The sequence below is a fragment of the Helianthus annuus genome, chromosome 2, assembly GCF_002127325.2.
Source record: "Helianthus annuus cultivar XRQ/B chromosome 2, HanXRQr2.0-SUNRISE, whole genome shotgun sequence".
In the NCBI taxonomy this organism is placed as follows: Eukaryota; Viridiplantae; Streptophyta; class Magnoliopsida; order Asterales; family Asteraceae; genus Helianthus; species Helianthus annuus.
The window spans coordinates 27,420,440-27,427,271 of NC_035434.2; the positions used below are offsets into that span (position 1 = coordinate 27,420,440).

General features: G+C 36.6%; 1 long non-coding RNA gene across 1 annotated transcript; it reads right to left on the reverse strand.

Moving 5' to 3' along the window:
• Positions 1-364: 364 nt before the first annotated feature.
• LOC118486795 lies at positions 365-2,605 on the reverse strand. The gene is made up of 3 exons (XR_004879914.1): positions 2,047-2,605; positions 798-953; positions 365-600 (listed from the first exon to the last, which is right to left on the reverse strand). It is a non-coding gene; the product is annotated as an uncharacterized LOC118486795 (long non-coding RNA).
• Positions 2,606-6,832: the final 4,227 nt, after the last annotated feature.

Genomic DNA, 6,832 nt, shown 5'->3' on the forward strand with positions numbered 1-6,832 from the left:
CATAATCAATTTGTACCTACTTATACTTTCATGATTCTACATTTGACAATCACATTCTATGTTAGTTAACCTAACATAATCATAACATCATCCTTTACTAGGAAGGTCATATGCTATATATTTAGTACACATTCACTGCTTAGTCACCCGTTCAAGCACAATATACAAACCCCTAATGCATAATCTTGACATAAACCATAGATTCAATCCAAATTCTTGTACAAGTTCCATCTAACGCACCTTCTTCAAGTTAGTTTACTACTAATCTCGTCATTATCATATTTCATTCATAAATGTTAAGCCATTTCTACAATGTCATATCCTAACATCACTTAGACATTTCATCATACATGTAACACTCTGGTTACTATTTAACGGTTTTTTTTTATATATAAATACCAACAATTAGATGTGTAATTAAGTTTACACATACTATGAAAATACGAGTTTATTAAAACTTTTACAAATCATAAGTTATTCAACATAAGTGATCGAATTTATCGTTTAAAAATTTACGACGAGGAAATGTGCGGAAGCATGTATCTTTATCGTGTTCGGTCCTTCGATGAGCTTGATCGTCTTCCGGCATCCAAAAAGAACCTACATTTCATCAACATGAAATGCTTTAGTCATACGGGAATTGTAATAAGTCTAAACAAATCCGGTAATAATAATGGAAGGAAAAAGAATCCCAACGTTAAACTTTTGATCTCAAAACATGGATTTCCAACTGGCCTCCACCGTAACTTACGGTGGCACCGTAAGTTACGGTGGACCCTGGTGAGACATGCCCCTACCGTAAATCAGTAGGGGGCTGCCGTAAAGCCTTCAGCTCCACCGTAACTTACGGTGGCACCGTAAGTTACGGTGGCCCCTGCATTCCAGCCTTCCTATTTTGCCGTTTATTTGCACGAAAACTTTCGTATCTTTCAAACCGCTTATCCCATCTTCACCTACGGTCAAAACCATGTAAATAATTAGTTTTGACACTTTAATAATCGAGTATAAACAAGTTCCGTGCTTAACGTAACAAAACAAGAAATTATTTTTGTTTTTAGCCCCTTCACCCGGCCGTGTCAAAAAGTCACCCGGCCGTGTCAGTTAACATATATTTTTCACAGCCCAGCCACCCGGCCGTGTCAAAAAGTCACCCGCCCGTGTCAACTCTGCACGTCTATTTTTCATTAGTTCTTACCGAAACGGACATAACTCTCTCGTTTTTAATCCGTTTTACACGATTCTTTTTCCTACGCGTTCGTAATTTAATTCTCCATCATATGGAGTTAAAATCCGACATCCGGATTAACAAAAATTTAAGACTTTTAAGTCTTCGGCTTATTACCATTTTTACCAAATTTTGACCCGTTCGCGATTTTATCACACAAACATGTTTACTTGATCCATAAACTCATGGAATCATAATTTCAATATTTCCTATCAAATAATTCATAGATCATGGGTTTCTTACTTAGTTAGAAGCCGTTTACGTTCAAGTGCTTATTTTGACCCGTTAAGGGTATTTAAGCACTTTAAAGCTTAAAGTCGCTTTCATTCATTTCTAGCGTTATATACAACATTTTTATCAAGTAATCTTCCACCACAACTATAATTGTGGTGGACTTAATGAGATGATCTATATAATCCGAGTTTTTCTCGTCCGATTGCTAATTTACGGCAAAGACTCATATAGAGTTATTTGACCGAAAGTTTACATCTTTCGCTTCTTGCACTTATTTCAATTATTTATTTGATCATAAAACTCGTTTCAAAACTACCTTTAAAGGTTGTTTATTCAATTAGCCAACTAGGGTGTTTTAGTCAATTTTAGTCATTCTTTTACGACGAAGGACTATTAGTGCTTGTTTGAACCCCAAATCCGACCTTTTAACCATATTCTTGTTTAGAAACCAATATGTTTCTAAAACACCTTAATCATAACTCAACTTATTCGGTTTACCTAAAAGATAACCGGATATCTTATTTTAACCTCGTCTAACTATTATAAAACTCCAAGCTCTACATGATGAGTTGTATTATTATACATACCTGGCTCGGATCAATATATTGACCCGTTTCAATACATTTCCTTAGTGGCTGCTAAGCGATAGCGGTGTAAGCATCCATGTGCTATTTATTTCCTAAAATCATGCATCTTGACAACCCATTAGTCGATATTGTCAAAGGGTGATAATTTCACCTTTTGACCCGTTTGGCCGAATTGACCGATTATATTAGCGAGATGATATTTATTACCACCTCGTAAATATATATATATGACTCGCTCCGATTTACACCGTGCGGTCACTTACTTATAATTCCATTTCTTAACACTTTTTAGCCTACTATGGCTTACGTCATAAATTATCTTTTTCGTAATACGACAAAAGGATATTATGAAATATATGACTAGTGTAAGATATACTTACCTCGTGTCCGAACTATGCTTTTTTCCTTTCCTTCTTGATTCGTTTGACCCGCTCCCTCATCAAGCTTCCACCTAGCTTGTTACGCGTCAAACTATCATCATTGTTTTCAAGGTGGTTAGTTTAATCACAATTTAATACGATTATTCCACCTTACGCATTTCATACCAAAGATTACCATTTATCGCATTATCGGTCAGTTTGACTTTTCGAAAGTCAAACATCCCTTAATATGCACATTCATGTTCCTTAGCTAGTTTAGGCATTTTCAATTTACCCGGTGGGCGTTCCTTTAAGCTATCGTTCTAACGAATCTTTTAACTCGAGTTCATGCTATTGTTAACACTAAGTTAGCCTAGTTCTTGATTATCGAAGACACTATATTTCTTTATCTCATAAAATCCACGGGTTTTCCCTCTATAAGTGAAACCCGTTTTGTCATGTTATCAGGCATTTATCCAAACCAAGTTCTATCTATAAACTAGTAGATACCCAATTTCACTTAGGCATTACATCGAACACCTTATGGGCATATTCTATAAATAATTCATTGACAAGCTCATGACTTGTCATATAACCCGAATTTTTTTTCATCATTCAAACTATTTAACACACATATTTGCCTTTAAAGTTCTGAAATAACTTTGCATATGTCAAATTACACTAGAACAACCCAAAATTTCCTAGTGTTTATCAATTCTACTTAACCCACTAGTCACCTACAATGGTGACCATGGTTTTTACTAGAATTTAGCACATGAATTCAGTTTTCACTAGAATAGTATTCACAATTCTAGTGTTTATATAGTCTCTACAAACTCAATAATCATCTACTATGGTGATCAAAATTGCTAGAATCATCACACTAAATTTCAACAAGAATTCATCTAGGGTTTTATCCCTAAACATCATATTACTTCTAATTTCATCCATGCATCAAGAAATCAAGCTGAATTTTCATTTTTCACATTTAACCTAGAATTCAAGATGCAACAAAATACCACAATTTTGCATACCTTTTGATCCCCACAACGAGATGATCACTAATTCATGCTTAAAACTTGATTTGGAGCAGATTAGAGGCTTCAATTTGTGAATTTTGGGAGATTTGGGGTTTGATGGAGAAACCTGGTCGCCCCCCTGTGTTTAACATCGACCAGACACACACTAAGTGTGTGTTTGGTGTGGTTTATTTTTGTTTTAATCATACAACTTTCACAATTTCCCCTTTTTAGTCCCTCATGTTTTTATTTTGATCAAATGAAACTATAATTCATTATTTATTTAGTCACATGTTACTAATTAGGTTAATTACTCCTAGTTACTTTAACGGGTTCGGGAAGTTATAACCCGTTATGTTTTAAGTCCAGTTAATTTAGCCTTTTTATATACTTCGTTTTCTCAAAGTATTTATTCCTCTTTTTAACTAATATTAGGTTTATTTGTTTGAGTCCTGATATTTACCGGGTTAATATTTACCACTAACGGTATTTTACCCGTTTTTACTATTAACATGGTTTGATTACCAAACCCGTTTTCGGGATGTTACAATACACTTGGTGTGCATTACTTTCTAAGCATAATGTACGACCCATTCATGCCTTAAATTCCCACTTCTTGCATTCATCTTATCAACACAATTATAATCAAATAAATTTCATACTATACTTTAAACTAACTAACATATATGCATCACACACCACATAATACATTACATTTGCACTAGAATTAGGCATGGGTGACACATTCATGTCACCATTTTCATTTCAAAACATGAAATTACTCAAAATCATACACAACACAAGATTTATTTGGTGATTCTAATACACAATCATGCTTAATTTCATATCAATACATGGATTGATCATAACCCAATTCATATAAAATCACCATATTGAATTCTACAACTTACCACATGATTATTAGCACTAGATGGTAGGGATTCTTCATTCATGCATTAGTTTCCAACAATTTGATCTTGAATTGGCTTGAACTTGATAAATTGACCTAGAGAGTTCTTCCTCTCTCTCTAGACATCGACGCACCCACACACCTTCAAGGGAAATGCAGAATTTTGACCTTAATTCCTTTTTGTTAACCATTTTCCTCAATTTCTAAGATGTCATAATTGGCCCTTGTACTTTCCCTCATTCGATCTAATTACTCTTTTATGTTTAACTAAGTTAAACAACCTAGTTAAGTTACTTCATAACATAAATCTAGTAAATTCCATGTTTATTAAAACATTGGATTTTTGGGCGTTAAAAGTCTACCCTCTTAAAGGAGGTTTGGTCCCCGAAACCTTTCTCATTCCTACTAGACCAATATCGCTCTTACTTTTTCATCTATTTATTCGTGATGCTCACCCCATCACGAAAGCATTTGGGACTTATTTAAGGGGTAGTATTCACTTATAATCATAAGTATATATCTTGTTCTTGATTTCTTAATCAAGCGTTGGACTTTCATACATTTACCATTCGTAGTAGGCCATTCTACTTCCATCCCACACACATGTATCATATAAGATAAACCACTGGGTGTCAGCCTAGTGGCCACCGACACCCATCTTAAAACCTGCAAGGGGGAAGTTGCAAGTTCGATTCTTACCCTGGGCAGACTGGGGAATTCACCGCCTGGGCGCTTGGTCGGGTAGCAAACTGGGGAGGGGGATCCCTCGCGCGGTCAGGGGTACCGTGCATTTACCCTTTTTTATGTATCATAAAAGATATTCCATTCCCAAAATTTTCACTCAAGACTTTTTGAGATTTCCTTTATATGACCTAAATTTTTTTCTTATGTTGACTACTAAAAGTCAAACATTCCATTCCATATCATACCATACTTATCCTATCATTTATTTCTTTAGTTCGTATGTCATATTCAATCTACCAATTTATACTTATCATTCATGAGTTAAACATTAATAACCTCGCTTTTATTGCATAAATCATCGGTCTACGACCCGGATTGGTCCACTTCTTCATGAGTCCAAGCCAGAACTGAATTTACCTCGTCCATCCATGTGATGAGCTTCCGCTCGTGCACAACCTTTTCCAACTCTACCAGCTTTGCTCACTGTCACACCCCTATTTTTCCACGTGTCACCGGTGGGCCCGGTGGGGGTTCCGTGACGTAGTTGATATCATCATAGTCAAACATACAATAAATAAATGCACAGCGGAAGCAAAGAAAGATTTATTTCAACTTAATAATATTGTAATATCCAAGTATCACAAAATAGTCGAAATAGATCCACAGGCGGATCCAAACAAAAAGGAAACTTTATTTCAACAGACTTCTTGCATCCTAAGCTTGCGAACCATCATCTTCGCGTTTCCTCTTCTCGGCATCAGCAGCTCTCAGTGACCTCTGTCTAACTGCGTCCAGTGTGAGGGACAGAGATATGTCAGCTACTGATCGAAATGTAGTGGGTCGAGAGGCTTTGACACTCGCTTTGATTTCTGGGGCCAGACCCCCAATAAAACGGGCTATCCTCTTCGGTTCAGGCGTCAAAAGGTAAGGAACTAGCCTCGACAAGGTATTGAAACTTGTGAGATAAGCCTGGCAGTCCAGGTTCTTCATCACCAGAGATAGCAAAATCAGACTCTATTCTTTCAACCTCATGCTGAGGGCAGTAGTTTTCCTTAATTAGGGTAACAAATTGTTCCCAAGACATGTTGTACAGAGGTACCTTTCCGGTGGCTTGAATCAACGACTTCCACCATGCTAGGGCTTCACCCTTGAAAGACTGCGACACAAACTTCACAATATCCCTTTTAGCACATCCACTGATGTCCACAACAGTGTCCATCTCATCCAGCCAAGTCATACAGTCCACTGCCCCTTCTCCCCAGTAAAATCCCGGGGTTTACAAGACACGAAGTATTTATACGTGCAACCTTTGGCACGTGGGGCATCGTAAAACACAATCTTCTTGGAATGACCACTGTTTTCATTTGAAGAATGTCTATCGTCATCCTTCTTAGTCTCATCCTTCTTAGACTTGGGTTGGACAGAGGGTGGCTTGCCGTGAGACTCCGAGTGAGTCTTAGACTTATTATGCAGTGTAGACAAGGTCCTACTATTGGTCCCACTGTACTCACTGTACTGCCGCTCTAAGGCTTTTGTAACCGCATCATCAACAAGCGCTTTCAGCTCTGCGCCAGTTAACTGTATTTTTGCGTTCTCATGGTTTTCCACCGGACGACTGTTTACCTCGTCTGACCTAGCCATGTAGCTTCAATTGCTACATAAAGAGATAATAGGCAAGGTTTTATTTAGAAACTTAACATAGTATTTTGTATTCTATTAACCATGGTTTTGAATAACCATTGCTGATTAATTTGTTAATCAATTATTTATGCAGGACCTTTATTAAAATCCTATATTATAATTAAACATAACAT